This window comes from Triturus cristatus, unplaced genomic scaffold (assembly GCF_964204655.1).
Source record: "Triturus cristatus unplaced genomic scaffold, aTriCri1.1 SCAFFOLD_638, whole genome shotgun sequence".
Lineage (NCBI taxonomy): Eukaryota > Metazoa > Chordata > Amphibia > Caudata > Salamandridae > Triturus > Triturus cristatus.
Genome location: NW_028188162.1, coordinates 63,074 through 81,343, shown reverse-complemented (window position 1 = coordinate 81,343; position 18,270 = coordinate 63,074). Strand labels below are relative to the sequence as shown.

Below are 18,270 nucleotides of genomic sequence, written 5' to 3'. Positions count from 1 at the left end.
ATCTATATTAAATTAATTCATCTACTCATTCTATCAGCTTCTGCTCAAAGGAAATATAGAGATAAACATCAGACAGAAGAAAATGCTTGTAATAAATGAGAGATTTAGTTACTTAGTGTTAGAACTTACAACCATTAATGGATGTTCAAGGCACTTTAACATTAATATATAATTCCACATCTATATCAAATTGATTCAACTAATGATTCTAGCAGCTCTTGCTCCAAAGAGATATACAGATAACAAAGAGACAGAAGAAAAAGCATCTTTTATTTAACACAGAAACTTGGCCTGTACAGGGATCGAACCTGTGACCTTGGCGTTATTAGCACCACGCTCTAACCAACTGAGCTAACAGGCCGCTGTTCGTGCTGGGCTGGGGGACAAGCATATGAAGAAGTGGTAATGTCAGTGAACCCCAGATAGTTTGAAAGCTTATTTTCAGCTGTTTACCCATAAGGTATATTTATATATTATCGACATGAAGAAACAAATATCACAAAAAAATCAATACAAATGAGATTTTCATTCTTAGTGTTAAAACTTAGAACCATTAATGTATTTTCCATGTGGTTTAGTAATAAATAACAGTTCATCATCTATATTAAATTAATTCATCTACTCATTCTATCAGCTTCTGCTCAAAGGAAATATAGATTTAAACAAGATACAGAAGAAAATGCATTTATTTCAACATTAAAGCAGCGTTAAGTGTTTGCTTGGAGAGTGGTAGAAAGTATGTTCTTGGCATTTTTAACTTCATGTTCTAACAGAATCAGATAATAGGCTTACTATTTTTATAGCATACTAGTGAAGAAATAACAGATGATGAAGTGCTACTGATTGTTAACCAGAGATAGATGGAAATCTTATATTCAGCTGTTTACATTCATGGTGTCTTTAAGCATTATCAAAAAATCAAAACTAGACTTTCCTAAATTACTTGTAATAAATGGGAGATGAATTACTTAGTGTTAGAACTTTGAACCATTAATGGATGTTCAAGGCACTTTAACATTAATATATAATTCCACATCTATATCACATTGATTCAACTAATCATTCTAGCAGCTCTTGCTCCAAAGAGATATACAGATAACAAAGAGACACAAGAAAAAGCATCTTTTATTGAACACAGAAACTTGGCCTGTACAGGGATCGAACCTGTGACCTTGGCGTTATTAGCACCACGCTCTAACCAACTGAGCTAACAGGCCGCCGTTCGTGCTGGGCTGGGGGACAAGCATATGAAGAATTGCTAATGTCAGTGAACCCCAGATAGTTTGAAAGCTTATTTTCAGCTCTTTACCCATAAGGTATATTTATATATTATCGACATGAAGAAACAAATATCACAAAAAAATCAATACAAATGAGATTTTCAATCTTAGTGTTAAAACTTAGAACCATTAATGTATTTTCCATGTGGTTTAGCAATAAATAACAGTTCATCATCTATATTAAATTAATTCATCTACTCATTCTATCAGCTCCTGCTCAAAGGAAATATAGAGATAAACATCAGACAGAAGAAAATGCTTGTAATAAATGAGAGATTTAGTTACTTAGTGTTAGAACTTACAACCATTAATGGATGTTCAAGGCACTTTAACATTAATATATAATTCCACATCTATATCAAATTGATTCAACTACTAGCAGCTCTTGCTCCAAAGAGATATACAGTTAACAAAGAGACACAAGAAAAAGCATCTTTTTTTTAACACAGAAACTTGGCCTGTACAGGGATCGAACCTGTGACCTTGGCGTTATTAGCACCACGCTCTAACCAACTGAGCTAACAGGCCGCCGTTCGTGCTGTGCTGGGGGACAAGCATATGCAGAACTGCTAATGTCAGTGAACCCCAGATAGATTGAAAGCTTATTTTCAGCTGTTTACCCATAAGGTATATTTATATATTATCGACATGAAGAAACAAATATCACAAAAAAATCAATACAAATGAGATTTTCATTCTTAGTGTTAAAACTTAGAACCATTAATGTATGTTCTATGTGGTTTAGCAATAAATAACAGTTCATCATCTATATTAAATTAATTCATCTACTCATTCTATCAGCTCCTGCTCAAAGGAAATATAGAGATAAACATCAGACAGAAGAAAATGCTTGTAATAAATGAGAGATTTAGTTACTTAGTGTTAGAACTTACAACCATTAATGGATGTTCAAGGCACTTTAACATTAATATATAATTCCACATCTATATCAAATTGATTCAACTAATGATTCTAGCAGCTCTTGCTCCAAAGAGATATACAGATAACAAAGAGACAGAAGAAAAAGCATCTTTTATTTAACACAGAAACTTGGCCTGTACAGGGATCGAACCTGTGACCTTGGCGTTATTAGCACCACGCTCTAACCAACTGAGCTAACAGGCCGCCGCTCGTGCTGGGCTGGGGGACAAGCATATGAAGAATTGCTAATGTCAGTGAACCCCAGATAGTTTGAAAGCTTATTTTCAGCTGTTTACCCATAAGGTATATTTATATATTATCGACATGAAGAAACAAATATCACAAAAAAATCAATACAAATGAGATTTTCAATCTTAGTGTTAAAACTTAGAACCATTAATGTATTTTCCATGTGGTTTAGCAATAAATAACAGTTCATAATCTATATTAAATTAATTCATCTTCTCATTCTATCAGCTTCTGCTCAAAGGAAATATAGATTTAAACAAGATACAGAAGAAAATGCATCTATTTCAACATTAAAGCAGCGTTAAGTGTTTGCTTGGAGAGTGGTAGAAAGTATGTTCTTGGCATTTTTAACTTCATGTTCTAACAGAATCAGATAATAGGCTTACTATATTTATAGCATACTACTGAAGAAATAACAGATGATGAAGTGCTACTGATTGTTAACCCGAGATAGATGGAAATCTTATATTCAGCTGTTTACATTCATGGTGTCTTTAAGCATTATCAAAAAATCAAAACTAGACTTTCCTAAATTACTTGTAATAAATGGGAGATTAATTACTTAGTGTTAGAACTTTGAACCATTAATGGATGTTCAAGGCACTTTAACATTAATATATAATTCCACATCTATATCAAATTGATTCAACTACTAGCAGCTCTTGCTCCAAAGAGATATACAGTTAACAAAGAGACACAAGAAAAAGCATCTTTTTTTTAACACAGAGACTTGGCCTGTACAGGGATCGAACCTGTGACCTTGGCGTTATTAGCACCACGCTCTAACCAACTGAGCTAACAGGCCGCCGTTCGTGCTGTGCTGGGGGACAAGCATATGCAGAACTGCTAATGTCAGTGAACCCCAGATAGTTTGAAAGCTTATTTTCAGCTGTTTACCCATAAGGTATATTTATATATTATCGACATGAAGAAACAAATATCACAAAAAAATCAATACAAATGAGATTTTCATTCTTAGTGTTAAAACTTAGAACCATTAATGTATGTTCTATGTGGTTTAGCAATAAATAACAGTTCATCATCTATATTAAATTAATTCATCTACTTATTCTATCAGCTCCTGCTCAAAGGAAATATAGAGATAAACATCAGACAGAAGAAAATGCTTGGAATAAATGAGAGATTTAGTTACTTAGTGTTAGAACTTACAACCATTAATGGATGTTCAAGGCACTTTAACATTCATATATAATTCCACATCTATATCAAATTGATTCAACTAATGATTCTAGCAGCTCTTGCTCCAAAGAGATATACAGATAACAAAGAGACAGAAGAAAAAGCATCTTTTATTTAACACAGAAACTTGGCCTGTACAGGGATCGAACCTGTGACCTTGGCGTTATTAGCACCACGCTCTAACCAACTGAGCTAACAGGCCGCCGCTCGTGCTGGGCTGGGGGACAAGCATATGAAGAATTGCTAATGTCAGTGAACCCCAGATAGTTTGAAAGCTTATTTTCAGCTGTTTACCCATAAGGTATATTTATATATTATCGACATGAAGAAACAAATATCACAAAAAAATCAATACAAATGAGATTTTCAATCTTAGTGTTAAAACTTAGAACCATTAATGTATTTTCCATGTGGTTTAGCAATAAATAACAGTTCATAATCTATATTAAATTAATTCATCTACTCATTCTATCAGCTCCTGCTCAAAGGAAATATAGAGATAAACATCAGACAGAAGAAAATGCTTGTAATAAATGAGAGATTTAGTTACTTAGTGTTAGAACTTACAACCATTAATGGATGTTCAAGGCACTTTAACATTAATATATAATTCCACATCTATATCAAATTGATTCAACTAATGATTCTAGCAGCTCTTGCTCCAAAGAGATATACAGATAACAAAGAGACAGAAGAAAAAGCATCTTTTATTTAACACAGAAACTTGGCCTGTACAGGGATCGAACCTGTGACCTTGGCGTTATTAGCACCACGCTCTAACCAACTGTGCTAACAGGCCGTTGTTCGTGCTGGGCTGGGGGACAAGCATATGAAGAATTGCTAATGTCAGTGAACCGCAGATAGTTTGAAAGCTTATTTTCAGCTGTTTACCCATAAGGTATATTTATATATTATCGACATGAAGAAACAAATATCACAAAAAAATCAATACAAATGAGATTTTCATTCTTAGTGTTAAAACTTAGAACCATTAATGTATGTTCTATGTGGTTTAGCAATAAATAACAGTTCATCATCTATATTAAATTAATTCATCTACTCATTCTATCAGCTCCTGCTCAAAGGAAATATAGAGCTAAACATCAGACAGAAGAAAATGCTTGTAATAAATGAGAGATTTAGTTACTTAGTGTTAGAACTTACAACCATTAATGGATGTTCAAGGCACTTTAACATTAATATATAATTCCACATCTATATCAAATTGATTCAACTAATGATTCTAGCAGCTCTTGCTCCAAAGAGATATACAGTTAACAAAGAGACACAAGAAAAAGCATCTATTTTTTAACACAGAAACTTGGCCTGTACAGGGATCGAACCTGTGACCTTGGCGTTATTAGCACCACGCTCTAACCAACTGAGCTAACAGGCCGCTGTTTGTGCTGGGCTGGGGGACAAGCATATGAAGAATTGCTAATGTCAGTGAACCCCAGATAGTTTGAAAGCTTATTTTCAGCTGTTTACCCATAAGGTATATTTATATATTATCGACATGAAGAAACAAATATCACAAAAAAATCAATACAAATGAGATTTTCATTCTTAGTGTTAAAACTTAGAACCATTAATGTATGTTCTATGTGGTTTAGCAATAAATAACAGTTCATCATCTATATTAAATTAATTCATCTACTCATTCTATCAGCTCCTGCTCAAAGGAAATATAGAGATAAACATCAGACAGAAGAAAATGCTTGTAATAAATGAGAGATTTAGTTACTTAGTGTTAGAACTTACAACCATTAATGGATGTTCAAGGCACTTTAACATTAATATATAATTCCACATCTATATCAAATTGATTCAACTACTAGCAGCTCTTGCTCCAAAGAGATATACAGTTAACAAAGAGACACAAGAAAAAGCATCTTTTTTTTAACACAGAAACTTGGCCTGTACAGGGATGGAACCTGTGACCTTGGCGTTATTAGCACCACGCTCTAACCAACTGAGCTAACAGGCCGCCATTCGTGCTGGGCTGGGGGACAAGCATATGCAGAACTGCTAATGTCAGTGAACCCCAGATAGATTGAAAGCTTATTTTCAGCTGTTTACCCATAAGGTATATTTATATATTATCGACATGAAGAAACAAATATCACAAAAAAATCAATACAAATGAGATTTTCATTCTTAGTGTTAAAACTTAGAACCATTAATGTATGTTCTATGTGGTTTAGCAATAAATAACAGTTCATCATCTATATTAAATTAATTCATCTACTCATTCTATCAGCTCCTGCTCAAAGGAAATATAGAGATAAACATCAGACAGAAGAAAATGCTTGTAATAAATGAGAGATTTAGTTACTTAGTGTTAGAACTTACAACCATTAATGGATGTTCAAGGCACTTTAACATTAATATATAATTCCACATCTATATCAAATTGATTCAACTAATGATTCTAGCAGCTCTTGCTCCAAAGAGATATACAGATAACAAAGAGACAGAAGAAAAAGCATCTTTTATTTAACACAGAAACTTGGCCTGTACAGGGATCGAACCTGTGACCTTGGCGTTATTAGCACCACGCTCTAACCAACTGAGCTAACAGGCCGCCGCTCGTGCTGGGCTGGGGGACAAGCATATGAAGAATTGCTAATGTCAGTGAACCCCAGATAGTTTGAAAGCTTATTTTCAGCTGTTTACCCATAAGGTATATTTATATATTATCGACATGAAGAAACAAATATCACAAAAAAATCAATACAAATGAGATTTTCAATCTTAGTGTTAAAACTTAGAACCATTAATGTATTTTCCATGTGGTTTAGCAATAAATAACAGTTCATAATCTATATTAAATTAATTCATCTACTCATTCTATCAGCTTCTGCTCAAAGGAAATATAGATTTAAACAAGATACAGAAGAAAATGCATCTATTTCAACATTAAAGCAGCGTTAAGTGTTTGCTTGGAGAGTGGTAGAAAGTATGTTCTTGGCATTTTTAACTTCATGTTCTAACAGAATCAGATAATAGGCTTACTATATTTATAGCATACTACTGAAGAAATAACAGATGATGAAGTGCTACTGATTGTTAACCCGAGATAGATGGAAATCTTATATTCAGCTGTTTACATTCATGGTGTCTTTAAGCATTATCAAAAAATCAAAACTAGACTTTCCTAAATTACTTGTAATAAATGGGAGATTAATTACTTAGTGTTAGAACTTTGAACCATTAATGGATGTTCAAGGCACTTTAACATTAATATATAATTCCACATCTATATCAAATTGATTCAACTAATGATTCTAGCAGCTCTTGCTCCAAAGAGATATACAGATAACAAAGAGACAGAAGAAAAAGCATCTTTTATTTAACACAGAAACTTGGCATGTACAGGGATCGAACCAGTGACCTTGGCGTTATTAGCACCACGCTCTAACCAACTGTGCTAACAGGCCGCCGTTCGTGCTGGGCTGGGGGACAAGCATATGAAGAATTGCTAATGTCAGTGAACCCCAGATAGTTTGAAAGCTTATTTTCAGCTGTTTACCCATAAGGTATATTTATATATTATCGACATGAAGAAACAAATATCACAAAAAAATCAATACAAATGAGATTTTCATTCTTAGTGTTAAAACTTAGAACCATTAATGTATGTTCTATGTGGTTTAGCAATAAATAACAGTTCATCATCTATATTAAATTAATTCATCTACTCATTCTATCAGCTCCTGCTCAAAGGAAATATAGAGCTAAACATCAGAAAGAAGAAAATGCTTGTAATAAATGAGAGATTTAGTTACTTAGTGTTAGAACTTACAACCATTAATGGATGTTCAAGGCACTTTAACATTAATATATAATTCCACATCTATATCAAATTGATTCAACTAATGATTCTAGCAGCTCTTGCTCCAAAGAGATATACAGTTAACAAAGAGACACAAGAAAAAGCATCTTTTTTTTAACACAGAAACTTGGCCTGTACAGGGATCGAACCTGTGAGCTTGGCGTTATTAGCACCACGCTCTAACCAACTGAGCTAACAGGCCGCTGTTTGTGCTGGGCTGGGGGACAAGCATATGAAGAATTGCTAATGTCAGTGAACCCCAGATAGTTTGAAAGCTTATTTTCAGCTGTTTACCCATAAGGTATATTTATATATTATCGACATGAAGAAACAAATATCACAAAAAAATCAATACAAATGAGATTTTCATTCTTAGTGTTAAAACTTAGAACCATTAATGTATGTTCTATGTGGTTTAGCAATAAATAACAGTTCATCATCTATATTAAATTAATTCATCTACTCATTCTATCAGCTCCTGCTCAAAGGAAATATAGAGATAAACATCAGACAGAAGAAAATGCTTGTAATAAATGAGAGATTTAGTTACTTAGTGTTAGAACTTACAACCATTAATGGATGTTCAAGGCACTTTAACATTAATATATAATTCCACATCTATATCAAATTGATTCAACTAATGATTCTAGCAGCTCTTGCTCCAAAGAGATATACAGTTAACAAAGAGACACAAGAAAAAGCATCTTTTATTTAACACAGAAACTTGGCCTGTACAGGGATGGAACCTGTGACCTTGGCGTTATTAGCACCACGCTCTAACCAACTGAGCTAACAGGCCGCTGTTCGTGCTGGGCTGGGGGACAAGCATATGAAGAACTGCTAATGTCAGTGAACCCCAGATAGTTTGAAAGCTTATTTTCAGCTGTTTACCCATAAGGTATATTTATATATTATCGACATGAAGAAACAAATATCACAAAAAAATCAATACAAATGAGATTTTCAATCTTAGTGTTAAAACTTAGAACCATTAATGTATTTTCCATGTGGTTTAGCAATAAATAACAGTTCATCATCTATATTAAATTAATTCATCTACTCATTCTATCAGCTCCTGCTCAAAGGAAATATAGAGATAAACATCAGACAGAAGAAAATGCTTGTAATAAATGAGAGATTTAGTTACTTAGTGTTAGAACTTACAACCATTAATGGATGTTCAAGGCACTTTAACATTAATATATAATTCCACATCTATATCAAATTGATTCAACTACTAGCAGCTCTTGCTCCAAAGAGATATACAGTTAACAAAGAGACACAAGAAAAAGCATCTTTTTTTTAACACAGAAACTTGGCCTGTACAGGGATCGAACCTGTGACCTTGGCGTTATTAGCACCACGCTCTAACCAACTGAGCTAACAGGCCGCCGTTCGTGCTGTGCTGGGGGACAAGCATATGCAGAACTGCTAATGTCAGTGAACCCCAGATAGATTGAAAGCTTATTTTCAGCTGTTTACCCATAAGGTATATTTATATATTATCGACATGAAGAAACAAATATCACAAAAAAATCAATACAAATGAGATTTTCATTCTTAGTGTTAAAACTTAGAACCATTAATGTATGTTCTATGTGGTTTAGCAATAAATAACAGTTCATCATCTATATTAAATTAATTCATCTACTCATTCTATCAGCTCCTGCTCAAAGGAAATATAGAGATAAACATCAGACAGAAGAAAATGCTTGTAATAAATGAGAGATTTAGTTACTTAGTGTTAGAACTTACAACCATTAATGGATGTTCAAGGCACTTTAACATTAATATATAATTCCACATCTATATCAAATTGATTCAACTAATGATTCTAGCAGCTCTTGCTCCAAAGAGATATACAGTTAACAAAGAGACACAAGAAAAAGCATCTTTTATTTAACACAGAAACTTGGCCTGTACAGGGATGGAACCTGTGACCTTGGCGTTATTAGCACCACGCTCTAACCAACTGAGCTAACAGGCCGCTGTTCGTGCTGGGCTGGGGGACAAGCATATGAAGAACTGCTAATGTCAGTGAACCCCAGATAGTTTGAAAGCTTATTTTCAGCTGTTTACCCATAAGGTATATTTATATATTATCGACATGAAGAAACAAATATCACAAAAAAATCAATACAAATGAGATTTTCATTCTTAGTGTTAAAACTTAGAACCATTAATGTATTTTCCATGTGGTTTAGCAATAAATAACAGTTCATCATCTATATTAAATTAATTCATCTACTCATTCTATCAGCTTCTGCTCAAAGGAAATATAGATTTAAACAAGATACAGAAGAAAATGCATTTATTTCAACATTAAAGCAGCGTTAAGTGTTTGCTTGGAGAGTGGTAGAAAGTATGTTCTTGGCATTTTTAACTTCATGTTCTAACAGAATCAGATAATAGGCTTACTATATTTATAGCATACTACTGAAGAAATAACAGATGATGAAGTGCTACTGATTGTTAACCCGAGATAGATGGAAATCTTATATTCAGCTGTTTACATTCATGGTGTCTTTAAGCATTATCAAAAAATCAAAACTAGACTTTCCTAAATTACTTGTAATAAATGGGAGATTAATTACTTAGTGTTAGAACTTTGAACCATTAATGGATGTTCAAGGCACTTTAACATTGATATATAATTCCACATCTATATCAAATTGATTCAACTAATCATTCTAGCAGCTCTTGCTCCAAAGAGATATACAGTTAACAAAGAGACACAAGAAAAAGCATCTTTTTTTTAACACAGAAACTTGGCCTGTACAGGGATCGAACCTGTGACCTTGGCGTTATTAGCACCACGCTCTAACCAACTGAGCTAACAGGCCGCTGTTTGTGCTGGGCTGGGGGACAAGCATATGAAGAATTGCCAATGTCAGTGAACCCCAGATAGTTTGAAAGCTTATTTTCAGCTGTTTACCCATAAGGTATATTTATATATTATCGACATGAAGAAACAAATATCACAAAAAAATCAATACAAATGAGATTTTCATTCTTAGTGTTAAAACTTAGAACCATTAATGTATGTTCTATGTGGTTTAGCAATAAATAACAGTTCATCATCTATATTAAATTAATTCATCTACTCATTCTATCAGCTCCTGCTCAAAGGAAATATAGAGATAAACATCAGACAGAAGAAAATGCTTGTAATAAATGAGAGATTTAGTTACTTAGTGTTAGAACTTACAACCATTAATGGATGTTCAAGGCACTTTAACATTAATATATAATTCCACATCTATATCAAATTGATTCAACTAATGATTCTAGCAGCTCTTGCTCCAAAGAGATATACAGTTATCAAAGAGACACAAGAAAAAGCATCTTTTTTTTAACACAGAAACTTGGCCTGTACAGGGATCGAACCTGTGACCTTGGCGTTATTAGCACCACGCTCTAACCAACTGAGCTAACAGGCCGCTGTTCGTGCTGGGCTGGGGGACAAGCATATGAAGAATGGCCAATGTCAGTGAACCCCAGATAGTTTGAAAGCTTATTTTCAGCTGTTTACCCATAAGGTATATGTATATATTATCGACATGAAGAAACAAATATCACAAAAAAATCAATACAAATGAGATTTTCATTCTTAGTGTTAAAACTTAGAACCATTAATGTATTTTCTATGTGGTTTAGCAATAAATAACAGTTTATCATCTATATTAAATTAATTCATCTACTCATTCTATCAGCTTCTGCTCAAAGGAAATATAGAGATAAACATCAGACAGAAGAAAATGCTTGTAATAAATGAGAGATTTAGTTACTTAGTGTTAGAACTTACAACCATTAATGGATGTTCAAGGCACTTTAACATTAATATATAATTCCACATCTATATCAAATTGATTCAACTAATGATTCTAGCAGCTCTTGCTCCAAAGAGATATACAGATAACAAAGAGACAGAAGAAAAAGCATCTTTTATTTAACACAGAAACTTGGCCTGTACAGGGATCGAACCTGTGACCTTGGCGTTATTAGCACCACGCTCTAACCAACTGAGCTAACAGGCCGCTGTTCGTGCTGGGCTGGGGGACAAGCATATGAAGAAGTGGTAATGTCAGTGAACCCCAGATAGTTTGAAAGCTTATTTTCAGCTGTTTACCCATAAGGTATATTTATATATTATCGACATGAAGAAACAAATATCACAAAAAAATCAATACAAATGAGATTTTCATTCTTAGTGTTAAAACTTAGAACCATTAATGTATTTTCCATGTGGTTTAGTAATAAATAACAGTTCATCATCTATATTAAATTAATTCATCTACTCATTCTATCAGCTTCTGCTCAAAGGAAATATAGATTTAAACAAGATACAGAAGAAAATGCATTTATTTCAACATTAAAGCAGCGTTAAGTGTTTGCTTGGAGAGTGGTAGAAAGTATGTTCTTGGCATTTTTAACTTCATGTTCTAACAGAATCAGATAATAGGCTTACTATTTTTATAGCATACTAGTGAAGAAATAACAGATGATGAAGTGCTACTGATTGTTAACCAGAGATAGATGGAAATCTTATATTCAGCTGTTTACATTCATGGTGTCTTTAAGCATTATCAAAAAATCAAAACTAGACTTTCCTAAATTACTTGTAATAAATGGGAGATGAATTACTTAGTGTTAGAACTTTGAACCATTAATGGATGTTCAAGGCACTTTAACATTAATATATAATTCCACATCTATATCACATTGATTCAACTAATCATTCTAGCAGCTCTTGCTCCAAAGAGATATACAGATAACAAAGAGACACAAGAAAAAGCATCTTTTATTGAACACAGAAACTTGGCCTGTACAGGGATCGAACCTGTGACCTTGGCGTTATTAGCACCACGCTCTAACCAACTGAGCTAACAGGCCGCCGTTCGTGCTGGGCTGGGGGACAAGCATATGAAGAATTGCTAATGTCAGTGAACCCCAGATAGTTTGAAAGCTTATTTTCAGCTCTTTACCCATAAGGTATATTTATATATTATCGACATGAAGAAACAAATATCACAAAAAAATCAATACAAATGAGATTTTCAATCTTAGTGTTAAAACTTAGAACCATTAATGTATTTTCCATGTGGTTTAGCAATAAATAACAGTTCATCATCTATATTAAATTAATTCATCTACTCATTCTATCAGCTCCTGCTCAAAGGAAATATAGAGATAAACATCAGACAGAAGAAAATGCTTGTAATAAATGAGAGATTTAGTTACTTAGTGTTAGAACTTACAACCATTAATGGATGTTCAAGGCACTTTAACATTAATATATAATTCCACATCTATATCAAATTGATTCAACTACTAGCAGCTCTTGCTCCAAAGAGATATACAGTTAACAAAGAGACACAAGAAAAAGCATCTTTTTTTTAACACAGAAACTTGGCCTGTACAGGGATCGAACCTGTGACCTTGGCGTTATTAGCACCACGCTCTAACCAACTGAGCTAACAGGCCGCCGTTCGTGCTGTGCTGGGGGACAAGCATATGCAGAACTGCTAATGTCAGTGAACCCCAGATAGATTGAAAGCTTATTTTCAGCTGTTTACCCATAAGGTATATTTATATATTATCGACATGAAGAAACAAATATCACAAAAAAATCAATACAAATGAGATTTTCATTCTTAGTGTTAAAACTTAGAACCATTAATGTATGTTCTATGTGGTTTAGCAATAAATAACAGTTCATCATCTATATTAAATTAATTCATCTACTCATTCTATCAGCTCCTGCTCAAAGGAAATATAGAGATAAACATCAGACAGAAGAAAATGCTTGTAATAAATGAGAGATTTAGTTACTTAGTGTTAGAACTTACAACCATTAATGGATGTTCAAGGCACTTTAACATTAATATATAATTCCACATCTATATCAAATTGATTCAACTAATGATTCTAGCAGCTCTTGCTCCAAAGAGATATACAGATAACAAAGAGACAGAAGAAAAAGCATCTTTTATTTAACACAGAAACTTGGCCTGTACAGGGATCGAACCTGTGACCTTGGCGTTATTAGCACCACGCTCTAACCAACTGAGCTAACAGGCCGCCGCTCGTGCTGGGCTGGGGGACAAGCATATGAAGAATTGCTAATGTCAGTGAACCCCAGATAGTTTGAAAGCTTATTTTCAGCTGTTTACCCATAAGGTATATTTATATATTATCGACATGAAGAAACAAATATCACAAAAAAATCAATACAAATGAGATTTTCAATCTTAGTGTTAAAACTTAGAACCATTAATGTATTTTCCATGTGGTTTAGCAATAAATAACAGTTCATAATCTATATTAAATTAATTCATCTTCTCATTCTATCAGCTTCTGCTCAAAGGAAATATAGATTTAAACAAGATACAGAAGAAAATGCATCTATTTCAACATTAAAGCAGCGTTAAGTGTTTGCTTGGAGAGTGGTAGAAAGTATGTTCTTGGCATTTTTAACTTCATGTTCTAACAGAATCAGATAATAGGCTTACTATATTTATAGCATACTACTGAAGAAATAACAGATGATGAAGTGCTACTGATTGTTAACCCGAGATAGATGGAAATCTTATATTCAGCTGTTTACATTCATGGTGTCTTTAAGCATTATCAAAAAATCAAAACTAGACTTTCCTAAATTACTTGTAATAAATGGGAGATTAATTACTTAGTGTTAGAACTTTGAACCATTAATGGATGTTCAAGGCACTTTAACATTAATATATAATTCCACATCTATATCAAATTGATTCAACTACTAGCAGCTCTTGCTCCAAAGAGATATACAGTTAACAAAGAGACACAAGAAAAAGCATCTTTTTTTTAACACAGAGACTTGGCCTGTACAGGGATCGAACCTGTGACCTTGGCGTTATTAGCACCACGCTCTAACCAACTGAGCTAACAGGCCGCCGTTCGTGCTGTGCTGGGGGACAAGCATATGCAGAACTGCTAATGTCAGTGAACCCCAGATAGTTTGAAAGCTTATTTTCAGCTGTTTACCCATAAGGTATATTTATATATTATCGACATGAAGAAACAAATATCACAAAAAAATCAATACAAATGAGATTTTCATTCTTAGTGTTAAAACTTAGAACCATTAATGTATGTTCTATGTGGTTTAGCAATAAATAACAGTTCATCATCTATATTAAATTAATTCATCTACTTATTCTATCAGCTCCTGCTCAAAGGAAATATAGAGATAAACATCAGACAGAAGAAAATGCTTGGAATAAATGAGAGATTTAGTTACTTAGTGTTAGAACTTACAACCATTAATGGATGTTCAAGGCACTTTAACATTCATATATAATTCCACATCTATATCAAATTGATTCAACTAATGATTCTAGCAGCTCTTGCTCCAAAGAGATATACAGATAACAAAGAGACAGAAGAAAAAGCATCTTTTATTTAACACAGAAACTTGGCCTGTACAGGGATCGAACCTGTGACCTTGGCGTTATTAGCACCACGCTCTAACCAACTGAGCTAACAGGCCGCCGCTCGTGCTGGGCTGGGGGACAAGCATATGAAGAATTGCTAATGTCAGTGAACCCCAGATAGTTTGAAAGCTTATTTTCAGCTGTTTACCCATAAGGTATATTTATATATTATCGACATGAAGAAACAAATATCACAAAAAAATCAATACAAATGAGATTTTCAATCTTAGTGTTAAAACTTAGAACCATTAATGTATTTTCCATGTGGTTTAGCAATAAATAACAGTTCATAATCTATATTAAATTAATTCATCTACTCATTCTATCAGCTCCTGCTCAAAGGAAATATAGAGATAAACATCAGACAGAAGAAAATGCTTGTAATAAATGAGAGATTTAGTTACTTAGTGTTAGAACTTACAACCATTAATGGATGTTCAAGGCACTTTAACATTAATATATAATTCCACATCTATATCAAATTGATTCAACTAATGATTCTAGCAGCTCTTGCTCCAAAGAGATATACAGTTAACAAAGAGACACAAGAAAAAGCATCTTTTTTTTAACACAGAAACTTGGCCTGTACAGGGATCGAACCTGTGAGCTTGGCGTTATTAGCACCACGCTCTAACCAACTGAGCTAACAGGCCGCCGTTTGTGCTGGGCTGGGGGACAAGCATATGAAGAATTGCTAATGTCAGTGAACCCCAGATAGTTTGAAAGCTTATTTTCAGCTGTTTACCCATAAGGTATATTTATATATTATCGACATGAAGAAACAAATATCACAAAAAAATCAATACAAATGAGATTTTCATTCTTAGTGTTAAAACTTAGAACCATTAATGTATGTTCTATGTGGTTTAGCAATAAATAACAGTTCATCATCTATATTAAATTAATTCATCTACTCATTCTATCAGCTCCTGCTCAAAGGAAATATAGAGATAAACATCAGACAGAAGAAAATGCATTTATTTCAACATTAAAGCAGCGTTAAGTGTTTGCTTGGAGAGTGGTAGAAAGTATGTTCTTGGCATTTTTAACTTCATGTTCTAACAGAATCAGATAATAGGCTTACTATATTTATAGCATACTACTGAAGAAATAACAGATGATGAAGTGCTACTGATTGTTAACCCGAGATAGATGGAAATCTTATATTCAGCTGTTTACATTCATGGTGTCTTTAAGCATTATCAAAAAATCAAAACTAGACTTTCCTAAATTACTTGTAATAAATGGGAGATTAATTACTTAGTGTTAGAACTTTGAACCATTAATGGATGTTCAAGGCACTTTAACATTGATATATAATTCCACATCTATATCAAATTGATTCAACTAATCATTCTAGCAGCTCTTGCTCCAAAGAGATATACAGTTAACAAAGAGACACAAGAAAAAGCATCTTTTTTTTAACACAGAAACTTGGCCTGTACAGGGATCGAACCTGTGACCTTGGCGTTATTAGCACCACGCTCTAACCAACTGAGCTAACAGGCCGCTGTTTGTGCTGGGCTGGGGGACAAGCATATGAAGAATTGCCAATGTCAGTGAACCCCAGATAGTTTGAAAGCTTATTTTCAGCTGTTTACCCATAAGGTATATTTATATATTATCGACATGAAGAAACAAATATCACAAAAAAATCAATACAAATGAGATTTTCATTCTTAGTGTTAAAACTTAGAACCATTAATGTATGTTCTATGTGGTTTAGCAATAAATAACAGTTCATCATCTATATTAAATTAATTCATCTACTCATTCTATCAGCTCCTGCTCAAAGGAAATATAGAGATAAACATCAGACAGAAGAAAATGCTTGTAATAAATGAGAGATTTAGTTACTTAGTGTTAGAACTTACAACCATTAATGGATGTTCAAGGCACTTTAACATTAATATATAATTCCACATCTATATCAAATTGATTCAACTAATGATTCTAGCAGCTCTTGCTCCAAAGAGATATACAGTTATCAAAGAGACACAAGAAAAAGCATCTTTTTTTTAACACAGAAACTTGGCCTGTACAGGGATCGAACCTGTGACCTTGGCGTTATTAGCACCACGCTCTAACCAACTGAGCTAACAGGCCGCTGTTCGTGCTGGGCTGGGGGACAAGCATATGAAGAATGGCCAATGTCATTGAACCCCAGATAGTTTGAAAGCTTATTTTCAGCTGTTTACCCATAAGGTATATGTATATATTATCGACATGAAGAAACAAATATCACAAAAAAATCAATACAAATGAGATTTTCATTCTTAGTGTTAAAACTTAGAACCATTAATGTATTTTCTATGTGGTTTAGCAATAAATAACAGTTTATCATCTATATTAAATTAATTCATCTACTCATTCTATCAGCTTCTGCTCAAAGGAAATATAGAGATAAACATCAGACAGAAGAAAATGCTTGTAATAAATGAGAGATTTAGTTACTTAGTGTTAGAACTTACAACCATTAATGGATGTTCAAGGCACTTTAACATTAATATATAATTCCACATCTATATCAAATTGATTCAACTAATGATTCTAGCAGCTCTTGCTCCAAAGAGATATACAGATAACAAAGAGACAGAAGAAAAAGCATCTTTTATTTAACACAGAAACTTGGCCTGTACAGGGATCGAACCTGTGACCTTGGCGTTATTAGCACCACGCTCTAACCAACTGAGCTAACAGGCCGCTGTTCGTGCTGGGCTGGGGGACAAGCATATGAAGAAGTGGTAATGTCAGTGAACCCCAGATAGTTTGAAAGCTTATTTTCAGCTGTTTACCCATAAGGTATATTTATATATTATCGACATGAAGAAACAAATATCACAAAAAAATCAATACAAATGAGATTTTCATTCTTAGTGTTAAAACTTAGAACCATTAATGTATTTTCCATGTGGTTTAGTAATAAATAACAGTTCATCATCTATATTAAATTAATTCATCTACTCATTCTATCAGCTTCTGCTCAAAGGAAATATAGATTTAAACAAGATACAGAAGAAAATGCATTTATTTCAACATTAAAGCAGCGTTAAGTGTTTGCTTGGAGAGTGGTAGAAAGTATGTTCTTGGCATTTTTAACTTCATGTTCTAACAGAATCAGATAATAGGCTTACTATTTTTATAGCATACTAGTGAAGAAATAACAGATGATGAAGTGCTACTGATTGTTAACCAGAGATAGATGGAAATCTTATATTCAGCTGTTTACATTCATGGTGTCTTTAAGCATTATCAAAAAATCAAAACTAGACTTTCCTAAATTACTTGTAATAAATGGGAGATGAATTACTTA

The 18,270-nt window shown here is 33.4% G+C and overlaps 20 non-coding genes across 20 annotated transcripts; all 20 read right to left on the bottom strand.

Annotated features, from left to right (window-relative positions):
• Positions 1–287: 287 nt before the first annotated feature.
• On the bottom strand, positions 288–361 carry TRNAI-AAU (transfer RNA isoleucine (anticodon AAU)). Its single transcript has one exon. It is a non-coding gene; the product is annotated as a tRNA-Ile (tRNA).
• Positions 362–1,143: 782 nt separating this feature from the next.
• TRNAI-AAU (transfer RNA isoleucine (anticodon AAU)) lies at positions 1,144–1,217 on the bottom strand. Its single transcript has one exon. It is a non-coding gene; the product is annotated as a tRNA-Ile (tRNA).
• Positions 1,218–1,734: 517 nt separating this feature from the next.
• On the bottom strand, positions 1,735–1,808 carry TRNAI-AAU (transfer RNA isoleucine (anticodon AAU)). The gene has a single exon. It is a non-coding gene; the product is annotated as a tRNA-Ile (tRNA).
• A 523-nt stretch (positions 1,809–2,331) lies between these two features.
• Positions 2,332–2,405, bottom strand: TRNAI-AAU (transfer RNA isoleucine (anticodon AAU)). Its single transcript has one exon. It is a non-coding gene; the product is annotated as a tRNA-Ile (tRNA).
• Positions 2,406–3,181: 776 nt separating this feature from the next.
• TRNAI-AAU (transfer RNA isoleucine (anticodon AAU)) lies at positions 3,182–3,255 on the bottom strand. The gene has a single exon. It is a non-coding gene; the product is annotated as a tRNA-Ile (tRNA).
• Positions 3,256–3,778: 523 nt separating this feature from the next.
• TRNAI-AAU (transfer RNA isoleucine (anticodon AAU)) lies at positions 3,779–3,852 on the bottom strand. Its single transcript has one exon. It is a non-coding gene; the product is annotated as a tRNA-Ile (tRNA).
• A 1,120-nt stretch (positions 3,853–4,972) lies between these two features.
• Positions 4,973–5,046, bottom strand: TRNAI-AAU (transfer RNA isoleucine (anticodon AAU)). Its single transcript has one exon. It is a non-coding gene; the product is annotated as a tRNA-Ile (tRNA).
• A 1,114-nt stretch (positions 5,047–6,160) lies between these two features.
• TRNAI-AAU (transfer RNA isoleucine (anticodon AAU)) lies at positions 6,161–6,234 on the bottom strand. The gene has a single exon. It is a non-coding gene; the product is annotated as a tRNA-Ile (tRNA).
• A 2,567-nt stretch (positions 6,235–8,801) lies between these two features.
• Positions 8,802–8,875, bottom strand: TRNAI-AAU (transfer RNA isoleucine (anticodon AAU)). Its single transcript has one exon. It is a non-coding gene; the product is annotated as a tRNA-Ile (tRNA).
• Positions 8,876–10,254: 1,379 nt separating this feature from the next.
• Positions 10,255–10,328, bottom strand: TRNAI-AAU (transfer RNA isoleucine (anticodon AAU)). The gene has a single exon. It is a non-coding gene; the product is annotated as a tRNA-Ile (tRNA).
• Positions 10,329–10,851: 523 nt separating this feature from the next.
• On the bottom strand, positions 10,852–10,925 carry TRNAI-AAU (transfer RNA isoleucine (anticodon AAU)). The gene has a single exon. It is a non-coding gene; the product is annotated as a tRNA-Ile (tRNA).
• A 523-nt stretch (positions 10,926–11,448) lies between these two features.
• TRNAI-AAU (transfer RNA isoleucine (anticodon AAU)) lies at positions 11,449–11,522 on the bottom strand. The gene has a single exon. It is a non-coding gene; the product is annotated as a tRNA-Ile (tRNA).
• A 782-nt stretch (positions 11,523–12,304) lies between these two features.
• On the bottom strand, positions 12,305–12,378 carry TRNAI-AAU (transfer RNA isoleucine (anticodon AAU)). Its single transcript has one exon. It is a non-coding gene; the product is annotated as a tRNA-Ile (tRNA).
• A 517-nt stretch (positions 12,379–12,895) lies between these two features.
• On the bottom strand, positions 12,896–12,969 carry TRNAI-AAU (transfer RNA isoleucine (anticodon AAU)). The gene has a single exon. It is a non-coding gene; the product is annotated as a tRNA-Ile (tRNA).
• Positions 12,970–13,492: 523 nt separating this feature from the next.
• Positions 13,493–13,566, bottom strand: TRNAI-AAU (transfer RNA isoleucine (anticodon AAU)). Its single transcript has one exon. It is a non-coding gene; the product is annotated as a tRNA-Ile (tRNA).
• Positions 13,567–14,342: 776 nt separating this feature from the next.
• Positions 14,343–14,416, bottom strand: TRNAI-AAU (transfer RNA isoleucine (anticodon AAU)). The gene has a single exon. It is a non-coding gene; the product is annotated as a tRNA-Ile (tRNA).
• Positions 14,417–14,939: 523 nt separating this feature from the next.
• Positions 14,940–15,013, bottom strand: TRNAI-AAU (transfer RNA isoleucine (anticodon AAU)). The gene has a single exon. It is a non-coding gene; the product is annotated as a tRNA-Ile (tRNA).
• Positions 15,014–16,392: 1,379 nt separating this feature from the next.
• On the bottom strand, positions 16,393–16,466 carry TRNAI-AAU (transfer RNA isoleucine (anticodon AAU)). The gene has a single exon. It is a non-coding gene; the product is annotated as a tRNA-Ile (tRNA).
• Positions 16,467–16,989: 523 nt separating this feature from the next.
• TRNAI-AAU (transfer RNA isoleucine (anticodon AAU)) lies at positions 16,990–17,063 on the bottom strand. Its single transcript has one exon. It is a non-coding gene; the product is annotated as a tRNA-Ile (tRNA).
• A 523-nt stretch (positions 17,064–17,586) lies between these two features.
• Positions 17,587–17,660, bottom strand: TRNAI-AAU (transfer RNA isoleucine (anticodon AAU)). The gene has a single exon. It is a non-coding gene; the product is annotated as a tRNA-Ile (tRNA).
• Positions 17,661–18,270: the final 610 nt, after the last annotated feature.